The sequence below is a fragment of the Pseudophryne corroboree genome, unplaced genomic scaffold, assembly GCF_028390025.1.
Source record: "Pseudophryne corroboree isolate aPseCor3 unplaced genomic scaffold, aPseCor3.hap2 scaffold_239, whole genome shotgun sequence".
Lineage (NCBI taxonomy): Eukaryota > Metazoa > Chordata > Amphibia > Anura > Myobatrachidae > Pseudophryne > Pseudophryne corroboree.
Window position 1 is genome coordinate 197,781 of NW_026969045.1, and position 12,988 is coordinate 210,768.

At 44.7% G+C, this 12,988-nt stretch overlaps 3 non-coding genes and 1 pseudogene across 3 annotated transcripts; 2 read left to right on the plus strand and 2 right to left on the minus strand.

Moving 5' to 3' along the window:
* Positions 1–9,443: 9,443 nt before the first annotated feature.
* On the minus strand, positions 9,444–9,606 carry LOC135011099 (U1 spliceosomal RNA). The gene has a single exon (XR_010210255.1). It is a non-coding gene; the product is annotated as a U1 spliceosomal RNA (small nuclear RNA).
* A 152-nt stretch (positions 9,607–9,758) lies between these two features.
* LOC135011096 (U1 spliceosomal RNA) lies at positions 9,759–9,922 on the minus strand. Its single transcript, XR_010210252.1, has one exon. It is a non-coding gene; the product is annotated as a U1 spliceosomal RNA (small nuclear RNA).
* Positions 9,923–10,445: 523 nt separating this feature from the next.
* Positions 10,446–10,609, plus strand: LOC135011094 (U1 spliceosomal RNA). The gene has a single exon (XR_010210250.1). It is a non-coding gene; the product is annotated as a U1 spliceosomal RNA (small nuclear RNA).
* Positions 10,610–10,761: 152 nt separating this feature from the next.
* Positions 10,762–10,916, plus strand: LOC135011102 (U1 spliceosomal RNA; annotated as a pseudogene).
* The last annotated feature ends 2,072 nt before the right edge of the window (positions 10,917–12,988 follow it).

The window sequence follows — 12,988 nt, forward strand, 5'->3', positions numbered from 1 at the left end:
CACTAAGAGAGGCCGTCATCAATCAGGATCAGAATATCACCAGATACAGAGAGTCACAAAGAGATAAGTTAATGGCAGCAAAAATACAGGCCCAAACCACAAGACCACCCCAACAAAAGCCCCACACCCCTGCGAGAAATCCAGATATGGTAGTCTGTTACCATTGTCATAGAAAGGGACACATTGCAAGAGATTGTAGATCACGAGAAAGACCACACCATAATCATAAAAACCAAGGAACCAGGGAAGCACAGGGGAAACGATTGATGATGATGAGCATCCGAGCGTTTGAGGAGGCATCAAATCAGCCAAGACCCCATTTCACTGACACTTGGAGGAAGCCCAGGATTTGTTACCATTGTAGGAGAGAAGGGCATTATGCCCACAACTGCAACAGCCCACATAAAGTTAGACCCCCTAGACCAAGAAATGAGCAAAATTACAACACACACCATTATAATCAAGAATCACATAGGCAGGAAAGGTGATTGTTAGGAATGGAGGCAAGCCTGAGGTAACGGTTAATGAAGTGGGAGGTCATTCACTGAAGACACGGGAATGACCAGGTTAAACGTTGTAAATGTATTTGTGAAAAATGTTTTTCCCTTTTCTCACTCTCTATCCCCATCTCTGACGATTATTGGTAAGAATTCAAACATTGCATATTCGCTTGGTCCTTGCAGAAGTCTACCAAACCCCAGCATGACCTATCCACCACAATGTATTCTGGCCAGATACAGACAGTGGAATAATGCAAGTGCTGGTGGGGAGGGACTGCTCAAGGAAACCATTAGACACGTAGATACGACAGCCTAATAGTCTGACAATGTTTTCTTAATGTTGACAACGTTTAAAAATGCTTTGTTTCTCTTCTCTTATTGGTGGTTATTGTCGAGTTATGTGATGTATATATGCACATGAATTGTTCTCTATCTCTTTTGTTTTTTTTATTTTCTCTCTCTCCTCACTCATGTTTCCATGATTTAAAGATGGTATGTCACCCCTAAGTGTTAACCAATGGTAATGCCAGATTTTTGCTCCTTACAGAAAGATCGTCGGTTAGGAAGGAATATTGCATCACCAGAATGATCGTTTTTGAAGACTGAGAGACAACACCTTTGAGAGGACAGCAGAACAAAAAGAACAACAAAACGAGAGAACTTATTATCGTAACGAGTTCTCTCCCCCTCAAACTGATTTTCTTATACCCCCTTTACAAATTTCTTCTTTTCTCCTCCTGTAAGATGGACTTGCCCCAAGAGACTGTGACATGGATTTTCCCGCTAACCATGATGTTGACCAGAGCAGTCTGTTTCGGTGAGAGTACCAGTGAGGTCGAGAAAGGATCCAGAAAGGTCCTGATGACTGAGACGGAGGTGTAAATTTCCAATAGCAACCCAATCACCAAGCAAAGGCGAGTACCGGGCAAGATCTAACAACCATGTTATTCGTAAACAACTGTGAAGGAATGTTAGTTCAAAAAGAAAGTTGTATCTGTAGGCTCTGTAACAAAGTAATGCCAATCCAGTTTTAATATCCATATAGACCGGCATCCATTGAGTGACTATCACTCCTTAGTGGGTAACGTGTTAAACCAAACAGATTGTTGGGTATGCTCTCAAGTACCTCAGGGTCACAGTAAATCAGGGCTAGTACCATTTCCTTTAACGTTAGGGGAGGTACTTGAGCTAAGTGGTGGGAGACCGGTGGACCGGAGGTTTAACATCTCCAGCCCTCCTAGTTTGAAGCTCCACCAATACCATGTGGATAGGTCCCTCATATGTTTTAACATCTCCAATCCCAGAAAACCGGGAAATTGGGAAGTGTCATGGAGCAACCTTACCATGACCTTTTCACACAGAGCAGATAGAATGCCTACAGATACAGAACTCGTACGCCACATAGCCAGTAGAGGAAAATCTTTCCGGTATCGATATACCTTAGGAAATAGGATTACTAAAGTTGGAGAGGTATCACCAGGATACTGTGCACATATCGTACAAACCGATACGTGCATTAGGCAGATGGAAGAATTAGGGTCAGGAGATTTCACCTGGAAGGTTTGTAACATGGTCATGTCCTTCTCCGTCCCTTATGTTCTCCCCGATGATGCATATTTCATATGCGGGAGAAAGGCGTACAAGTGGCTTGCCCCAAACTCTGAAGGATTGTGTTATATTGGAAAAGTATTGCCTGAAGTAATGACTGTTACACATGACAAAATGAAGGACATACACCGTGGTGCCCAAACTCCTTATACTCACACTCACTACGAGCACCTTGTTAAAAGACAACTGTCAGAAAGGTTAGAGCATCCGGCCTCTGATCTTATCCATGAATCCACCGGGATTCAGGTTCTGGTAGCGTTAGATTTCACTCGCACCGCTCGAGGTGTGATGAATTATAGATACATTTCCGCACTCGCCAATTTGTTAGATAATATCACTGAAATGTATGATGACACGTTTAGATACACTGGAAGAGAACTTCAAGCTTACAAAACAGAACTAGTTCAGCATAGGATGGTTCTTAATTATCTTACAGCAGTAACAGGCGGATATTGTGTTACATTGGCAACACAGTACGGCATAAAGTGTTGCACGTATATCACAAATAGCACCGAGGATCCGGTAGAGGTCATAGACCAAAAGATGGACGATATTCTGCAATTAAAGTGGGAATTTCGTCGAAAACACAATCTCACCCTTGCTGCTGTAGGTAATGAGCTGACTGGTTGGGTGTCATGGTTGAACCCGCGAAATTGGTTCTCCGGTTTAGGAGACTGGGCTCAAGGAGTCATAATGGATGTTGGAAAGTTTCTCCTATGTATTTTGGGTGTCGTTATATCGTTTGGATTGATATTTAGATGCGGGCAGGCTTTAATAAGGTGTAAACAAAGTACGAAAGTGATGAGCTTGAGGAGTGAGGAAACTGTAATTAACCTGGATTTGATTTATGACCCAATGCTAGAAACCATGACGTAATGATGTAATGAGTATACGGTCCGTCTTTCACCCATTTCTATGTTTTCCTCCGAGGTACAAAGACCCACGTAGACGAAGGATTTGATGAGCCAAGGGGCCGACAACGGAAAGATGGAAAGAAGAAGAGCAGACGACCTGATAAACAAGATTTTGATGGACAATGCCATGGGTACCCCAGTTTCCCTAGGAACTTTAAAACCACGCTAGCCCAACATTTTTTGTAAATCCATGGACGTTGTTTGCTTTACTCACGATTTATGAGCAAAAGCACAAAGAAGAAGACTCCAATCAACCGACACCAATCAAGACCCCAATCGACGAACGTACATTAACCTGACATAGAATATCATTGCATTTTTCGTAAGTGTTCTTTATCTTCATCTCTGCTACCCTCAGGTAATAACACACATAGTCGATAGGGAATACAGGCACAGATAGCAGCAACCACATACCCCCCCAATTCATGTATCATCAACTAAAATGTGCATCCCCATTGTGTTACAACCACAGCCGAAATGAGCTCGGTAGAGTTTGACAGCCCATCCACAGACCTGTACCACAGGATAAGAAGGAATTCAAATGTATACTTCGCAATACCTCGAAGCTTGATTTACCACACGTACGGCACGATGATACATGACCCTCCAAACATGGACTCATACACACATGCTTCTACTTTCTCACTAGGTCATACTCTCTTCACACCTACTCCATTCTTCTTCCTTTCCCCACCATGGAAATCAATTAACCCCTGACTTACATTTTTCTCCTTAAATATTTTGTGGCAGTTATTATTGACTGCCAAAGGGTGGACTGTCAAAGTCAGAAAAATGTCTTAGTGCACACTGCCATATTTGCACCGCACACTGGTCCGTGCTGCGCATGCGTACGCTCTCCCGTGGAAGCGCATACCCGCAATAGCGTGCACTCGCACGCGCAGTATGCGCATTTACGGTAGAGTTTATGTGATCGTAGCGTGCGACTCATTCGTTACAAAAGTTCACAATTAATGTAGTTTATGGATCATGTTCCCCTCAATAGTTTCTGTAAGTTTGGTTTAGATAGAATGTCCCTGAGCGGAGGAATCCCTCTTTGTATTGCACGAAGGGTCTAACAGGAGTCATACAGCAGTGTTTGATACCCATCGGAAGAGTATTTAATTAGCAATATTCCGGTGTTGGTTTGGAGCGTATTAATCGCTCGTGCGAATAGTTATGGACATAAGAAGTTTATGTCCATTTCTATGATTTACACATACTCAGGTATGCGGCGGGAAACCCAGTTCCCCACCCACCTGAGCTGTTGGAAATCAGCACAGCCCACCTGTATGAATCAACCTATGACCTTTGGTTACAGTACAGGGCCGAATTCCTGTGTCCAATAAACTGTAGGATTGTAGGGACTAGGAGATTGCATTGTGTGTGGGGCATAAATAGGCAGACCGACCACATCCAGCACTCACTCTCTCATCAACGGTTATCTGCTGATAATCGGGAGCTGGATATCGAGGCGCTGGCGATCATACCCTTTGTGCGTAAGTTCTCTCCATAATCATTGTCTTTCTGCGAGCCAATCTCTCTCTCTCTCTCTCTATCTCTCTCTCTCCTCTTTTTCTCTTAAATACCTTATAGTATTATAGTATTGTATCGTATTGCATTTAGGTCAGTGTAGTATTGTCTTTTTGTATTTATTGTTTAGTTCTGTGGTTAGGAAGTCTCTGTTATATTGTAGTGTATCATATGTACTGTTATCCCCTTTTACAAGTATATTAGACATAATACAGTTAATAGGCCTTGGAAACCTAAACCAGTATCTGTGTATTTCCTATAGTGATAAGTGTTCATTTGAGCGTCGGTGACGCTCATGCAGCTTTGTAGATAGTCAGGTTCCACAAGGTTGCACTTACACCCTGTACTCACATTAAGGTATTCAGTGTATTTCATCGGTATAAGGTTTAACATAAAGGTATAGTGTTGTGAGCGTCTGCATCGCTGGTGACCTCCTCGTGGTCTCTAGCGTACGCTACGTTACAGCGAATCTTTCCCCTAGACATAACCAATAACGTGTCCTGTGATCACTGGGCCGTGAGCGAACGTGACGCTTGAGCGTCTCGCCTACGGCTGAGCGATCGCTACGCAGATAGCGTATCATTACGGTATTTCTTAAGTAAGCAGCGTACAGTGTTCTTAGCTTCATAAGGGTTGTTATACGACAAAGGAATTTAGCATTGTCATCTAGTTTAAAGTTAGTTTTGAGCCCCTGGCTTTGTTGTTTAGTAGAGGGCCCCTTGTTATCACCCTGTCTCGGATTTCTCTTTGTCTCCCATTAAGACCTGAGGGGGCATCGGAGTTGGGCAGACGTAATCCGCCCTTCAAACGCGGCTGCCATGGGCCCAAGCAACCATAGTCTCGCAAGAGATTTCTGACAGCACGGGCGAGACAACGGAGATAGGGCGCCAGGGGCTATTCCCGTTCCCACTCCCTTTCCAAGCATTACGTTCCAGTACTCAGGTCCTTGCTATAAGATATCCCCAGACCAGAGTATTGGAATCATAACAACAGGAGAGCAGCCCTGATATATAACAGAGGTGGAAGTTCTATAGGCAACAGAGACGGAGACCAGCCAGCCAGTCTCCCAGTGCCCTGATCACTACACGCCGCCAGCACAGCATTACAGGAGGGTCCTATAGTGCTGCCCTGAGCTAACAGGTGTGTGTACCAGTGTGCTGCGCCCTGGTGTCTCTGAGAGGGGTGAGGTCACCGTGCCGCTTTAGTATATGGCTTTTCCTTAGTACTGTAAGTTACAGCCCTGCACTAGTAGTGGCAACTCTGCCCTATGTGAACCTGTGAGGTTATTTTCCTATTTACAGAATAACCGGGGAGAAGGCGGCCACATTGCGGCTCTCAAGAGAAGGCACTCTAGTACACCCCCTGCTGGCGGCCACTGCGCAGGCGCAACAAATTGAAATGTCCGATCTCTATAATGGGGCATATTTCTCTTAATTAAAAAAAACCTGTAACTTTCTGAAAAACCACAACCCCAAAAGGCACTTCACAGGGACATGCTCTATCTAATAAAACAAACCCCAAGTCATATATATATATATATATATATATATATATATATATATATATATATAAAATAAGATTTTACTCACCGGTAAATCTATTTCTCGTAGTCCGTAGTGGATGCTGGGACTCCGTAAGGACCATGGGGAATAGCGGCTCCGCAGGAGACTTGGCACAACTAAAGAGAGCTTTAGGACTACCTGGTGTGCACTGGCTCCTCCCCCTATGACCCTCCTCCAGACCTCAGTTAGGATACTGTGCCCGGAAGAGCTGACACTAAGGAAGGATTTTGAATCCCGGGTAAGACTCATACCAGCCACACCAATCACACCGTACAACTCGTGATATTATACCCAGTTAACAGTATGACAACAACGGAGCCTCTGCACAGATGGCTCTCAACAATAACCCTTTTGTTAACAATAACTATGTACAAGTACTTGGGATGGGCGCCCAGCATCCACTACGGACTACGAGAAATAGATTTACCGGTGAGTAAAATCTTATTTTCTCTGACGTCCTAAGTGGATGCTGGGACTCCGTAAGGACCATGGGGATTATATCAAAGCTCCCAAACGGGAGGGAGAGTGCGGTTGACTCTGCAGCACCGAATGAGCGAACTCCAGGTCCTCCTCAGCCAGGGTGTCAAACTTGTAAAATCTTGCAAATGTGTTTGACCCCGACCAAGTAGCAGCTCGGCAAAGTTGTAAAGCAGAGACCCCTCGGGCAGCCGCCCAAGAAGAGCCCACCTTCCTCGTGGAATGGGCTTTTACTGATCTAGAATGCGGCAGTCCCGCCGCAGAATGTGCAAGCTGAATTGTGCTACATATCCAGCGAGCAATAGTCTGCTTTGAAGCAGGAGCACCCATCTTGTTTGGTGCGTAGAGGATAAACAGCGAGTCAGTTTTCCTGACTCCAGCCATTCTGGAAACATAAATTTTCAGGGCCCTGACTACATCCAGCAACTTGGAATCCTCCAAGTTCCGAGTAGCCGCAGGCACCACAATAGGTTGGTTCAAATGAAACGCTGAAACCACCTTAGGCAGAAATTGGGGATGAGCCCTCAATTCCGCCCTATCCATATGGAAAATCACATAAGGGCTTTTGCATGACAAAGCCGCCAACTCTGACACACGCCTGGCCGAAGCCAGGGCCAATAGCATGACCACTTTCGACGTGAGATATTTTAACTCCACGGTTTTAAGTGGCTCAAACCAATGTGATTTAAGGAAATCCAACACCACGTTGAGATCCCAAGGTGCCACTGGAGGCACAAAAGGAGGCTGAATATGCAGCACTCCTTTAACAAAAGTCTGAACTTCCGGCAGGGAAGCCAGTTCTTTTTGGAAGAAAATCGACAGAGCCGAAATCTGGACCTTAATGGACCCCAATTTGAGGCCCATATTCACCCCTGACTGTAGGAAGTGCAGGAATCGACCCAGTTGAAATTCCTCCGTTGGGGCCTTCCTGTCCTCACACCAAGCAACATATTTTCGCAATATGTGGTGATAATTAGAGATGAGCGCCTGAAATTTTTCGGGTTTTGTGTTTTGGTTTTGGGTTCGGTTCCGCGGCCGTGTTTTGGGTTCGAACGCGTTTTGGCAAAACCTCACCGAATTATTTTTGTCGGATTCGGGTGTGTTTTGGATTCGGGTGTTTTTTTCCAAAAACACTAAAAAACAGCTTAAATCATAGAATTTGGGGGTTAAGAGGGGGTTTGAAATTTTGACTTGTCTACTTAAAGATCACCAAATTCTGATCACAAGGTCAATTACATTCCTGGGTGGGATTGAACCACCAACCTTTTGGTTAATAGCCTTACACACTAACCAATTGCGCCACAGAGACACTTTGCAAAAGTACATACTGACAAAGGCTAATAAGCATTCATCTAGAACGTTTCCTAGAAAAACTTTAAAAAGTCAATAATCTGGAGAGTTTTTGAAAGATGTTTCTTCCATCAACCAACGAAGAAACACATTGGTACTTTCCCATGATGAGTGAGTGCTCCAGGATCTCTTGCACTTTCATGTGCAGCAGAGTACTGCAATGGAAGCATGCTGGGCCCATAACCCAGAGGTAGGCAGATTGAAACTATCCTTTGCTATATGCATTTTTTTTTTGTTAATTAAAGTAATCCAAAACTGGGATTGATATTTTTGCTCTTTTATTTTTACTTAAAGTACAATAACTTTTACCATTTTAATTTGTTTTAATAGTATATTGACAGTATTGTTTTCTTTCAAAAATCCACTTAATTTTCTTTACCCTATTATTAAAATGGTAATTGACAAAAACAAACTACATTGTCACCAGAAGAGCAATACAAAATGTACAAGTGATATATTAAAATCATCTTTCCAGCTTGAATTTCAATGATGCATTGGGGCAACGATTTTGTGAGAAACATCTTCACCCTTAAATAAAGATTTTCTTAATTCCTTACCTGTGTGCTAATTAGATATCACCTTGTTTTCACATTAAACAGACTTCCACATGAGAAAGCAGCAAGGATGCAGTGGCGTTAATGTTTCCTGGTGTCAACCTGTATTATTTCAGTAGATATTGAAATGACGATGCATCTTGCTGCCTTTCCAATGAAGCAAGTTTAATTTAGTAATAGGTGAAAAACCATCCCTACAAAGGTGTTAATCAGATACTTGGCTTTGTGGACACTTTTCAGAGAACAAATTTGTTAGCATAAAAATAAAGCCAGAAAATGAAGAGCTGTTTAATCACTCAATTGGATTTTTTTGCCAGCATATTTCTTTTTCTCTGCAACCCACTGCTAAATTGTGCTTCCTAGCTGTTTTTTTTTATAAAATCACTTAATCAAATCTAACTCTGATTACATCAGAGAAGGCCAAGTACCCTACACCACAAGAGGGGGTTTGAAATTTTGACTTGTCTACTTAAAGATCACCAAAATCTGATAACAAGGTAAATTACGTCCCTGGGTGGGATTGAACCACCAACCTTTTGGATAATAACCGAACACGCTAACTGATTGCGCCACAGAGACACTTTGCAAACGTACATTCTGACAAACGCTAATAAGCATTCATCTAGAACGTTTCCTAGAAAAACTTTAAAAAGTCAATAATCTGGAGAGTTTTTGTAAGATGTTTCTTCCATCAATCAACGAAGAACATTCAAGCTGATTTCTTGCAGCAGCTGGGCACTGTAACAGCTCCAGAGCTGCTCTTTAAGGCAACTAAAAGGGTGTGGGCCCTGCAGCACTACCTGTAGTTCGCATTGTGCGTTGGAAGGCACAAAGTAAGCAGACGGGAGAAGTCAGGATAGTGCGCAAGGGCATAGAAGGGAGCGGCTCAAGAAAAGAGAAGTGGAAACAGACAGCAAACTAGGCTGGAGAGAGACCTGAGACAAAGAGATCTGAATTATACGAGAGCCGACCAGGGGAAACACAAATTATGCAGTCAAGTTTCCCACATTTGGGGAAATCACAGGGGCAGCACACCCAGAGTGCAATGGGTGAGCCTTGCCCTGGGAGAAGCACCTACATGATCATAGTATCTCACCTGGCAGGTAAGTAGGAGTTGGGCTAGAGCTGCGAAGGGTCGCTGCTCGGGTACCCCCCTGTCAAGTGAAGGAGATAAAATTGAGGCAGCACAAGGGAACTCTCGAAAGAAGAACAAGGCTAGAGGAAGATCTGAGACAAAGAAATCTGATTTTTACCAGAGTTGACCAGAAGAAAGCACAAACACAGTCCCCCACTACCACAAATAATGCAGTTGAGTTTCCCACATTTGGGGAAATCACAGGGGTCAGCATACCCAGAATGCAATGAATGAACCTCACCCTGGGAGAACAATCTTCATGACCATGGTATCTCCTATGCAAAATAAGTATGATTTGGGATAGGGCTGGGGAGGGCCGCTGCTCAGGCACATCTCTGTCAAGTAAAGGAGATTCAACTGAGGCAGCACAAGGGAACTCTCATCTGGGGACAACAACTGCAGGGAGAACACATATTTTCAGATGAACATGGGAGGGCAGAAGGCTGCCTAATACTGAAGCACCCCCAAACAACAAACCAAATGCAACAACTAGTGCAAGCATTCCTGGGGGAAGGCCTGCAGCAGATGGATTTGCATATGGTGATGTCATCCAAGCAGTGGGTCAAAGTTGGCTTCAACCCTCGTCTGCATATGAAAAGAAAAAAGGGATGTGCAGGGCATGGCGTCCTTTTGTGGCGCTTGGATGACCCCTAATTTGCATTAAACATCTCCACCCTCCTTCGGTGTGGGGCTCATGTTGGCTATGCCCCAGCCCCTGAAGCAGATGAGAGTTCCCTTGTGCTGCCTCAGTTGAATCTCCTTTACTTGACAGAGATGTGCCTGAGCAGCGGCCCTCCCCAGCCCTATCCCAAATCATACTTATTTTGCATAGGAGATACCATGGTCATGAAGATTGTTCTCCCAGGGTGAGGTTCATTCATTGCATTCTGGGTATGCTGACCCCTGTGATTTCCCCAAATGTGGGAAACTCGACTGCATTATTTGTGGTAGTGGGGGACTGTGTTTGTGCTTTCCTCTGGTCAGCTCTGGTAAAAGCCAGATTTCTGTGTCTCAGATCTTCCTCTAGCCTTGTTCTTCTTTCGAGATTTCTCTTGTGCTGCCTCAGTTGGATCTCCTTCACTTGACAGGGGGGTGCCCGAGCAGCGACCCTCCTCAGCTCTTGCCCAACTCCTACTTACCTGCCAGGTATGATCAGGAAGGTGCTTCTCCCAGGGCAAGGCTCACCCATTGCACTCTGGGTGTGCTGCATCTGCGATTTCCCCAAATGTGGGACACTTGACTGCATAATTTGTGTTTCCTCTGGTCGGCTCTCATATAATTCAGATCTCTTTGTCTCAGGTCTCTAATGCTAATGGCTGATTAGAATAAATGCCGTGCAGCTGCCTTGCTGCACGGCCAGAGAGCAGGTGAATATCTTAATTTCCTAAAGCCTAGCAACGGGGAACGCGGTCCGCCAGTGGCGTCCCCGTTGCTAGGGTCCGTGCGGCTCAGCGCGCCCGGCGTCTAGCGTTGCTAGGGAGCCGGCGGCTGTACGTGCACGGCATCTCTAGTTGCTAGGCGCCGGGCCGCGCAGACCATCAAGCGGACCCCGGCGCCAAACAGTACCCCCCCCCTTGAGGAGGGGTCAAGGAACCCCTAAAGCCAGGTTTCTGAGGAAATTCCCGAAAAAATGCCCTCTTGAGCCTCGGGGCATGAAGATCCTTATCCAGGACCCAAGACCTTTCCTCCGGACCATAGCCTTTCCAGTGAACCAGAAAATACAGCCGATCCCGGGACAATTTGGAATCGAGAACCTTCTCTACCAAGAACTCCTGTTGTCCCTGTACATCTACTGGAGATCTACCCTGAGAGATCTTCCGAGGAAATCTACTGGAAGAAACGTATTGTTTCAACAGGGAACAATGAAACGTATTTCCAATCCTGAGAGATCTTGGTAAACGTAACCGAAAGGCAACTGGGTTGACTCTTTTAATAATAAGAAATGGCCCAATAAATTTGGGTCCCAGTCTAGCTGAGGATTGTCGAAGCCTGATGTTGCGAGTCGACAACCACACCCTATCTCCCACCTTAAAAGTGCAAGGACGTCGGAGCCTGTCAGAAAATTTCTTCTCTCGAAAGGCCGCTTTTCTGAGAGCAAGGTGCACCTTTTTCCAAATGGCTCTGAGATGGGAGGTTAAGGTAAGCGAGGAGACTGAGGAATGATGAAAAAAAGAATTAGCTCTGGGGTGAAAACCAAAAACTGAAAAGAATGGAGACTCTTTAGTGGAGGAATGACAAGAATTATTGTAAGCAAATTCAGCCAACGGAAGAAACTCGGACCAATCATTCTGGAGTTTGGCTGAATACAAGTGCAAATATTGTTTCAATGATTGGTTAACTCGTTCGGTTTGCCCGTTGGATTGTGGGTGGTAACCGGATGTTAACGACAATTTCATCTTCAATGAGGCACAAAAACATTTCCAGAATTGTGCGATGAATTGTGGACCCCGATCAGAAACAATATCAGTAGGCAACCCATGAAGCCTGAATACATGGCGGAGAAACAAAACTGCCAACCCTTGGGCAGAAGGCAATCGGGGAAGAGCAATAAAATGAGCCATTTTACTAAAACGGTCCACTACCACCCATATGACTCGGAATCCGGCTGAAAGGGGAAGGTCAACCACAAAATCCATAGAAATATGAGACCATGGCGTGAGAGGAACATTTAAGGGCATAAGTTGCCCGATGGGCAAGGAACGGGGAACCTTATGCTGTGCACAAACCTGACATGAATAAACAAATTCCTTGACGTCTTTAGAAAGACCAGGCCACCATACTGAGCGAGAGACTAACTCCAATGTCTTAGAGACTCCTGGATGCCCTGAAACTTTGTTATCATGGAATTCCGTTAAAACAGTAACTCTCAAAAACTCAGGGACGTAAAGACGACCAGCAGGAGTAATTCTAGGAGCTTGGTGTTGAAGCTGTTTTAACTGGGTAAATAAATCTTGTGTGAGGCCCGCCCAGATGACCGAAGATGGAAGTATGGGGGTAACAGGATTGTTATTGTGAACCGGAAGAAAGCTATGTGACAGGGCATCAGCCTTAGTATTCTTGGAACCAGGCCTGAAAGTGATTATAAATTTGAAACGTGTAAAAAATAATGCCCAACGTGCCTGCCGGGCATTAAGCCGCTTAGCCGATTCAATGTATTGCAGGTTCTTATGGTCAGTCAATACCGAAATAGTATGTTTTGCTCCCTCCAGCCAATGCCTCCACTCCTCGAAAGCCCATTTTACCGCCAGTAACTCCCGATTACCAACGTCATAGTTGGATTCAGCGGAGGAGAATTTCCTGGACATAAAGGCACAAGGATGTAACTCCAGAGACTCCGGATCCTTTTGAGAAAGGATAG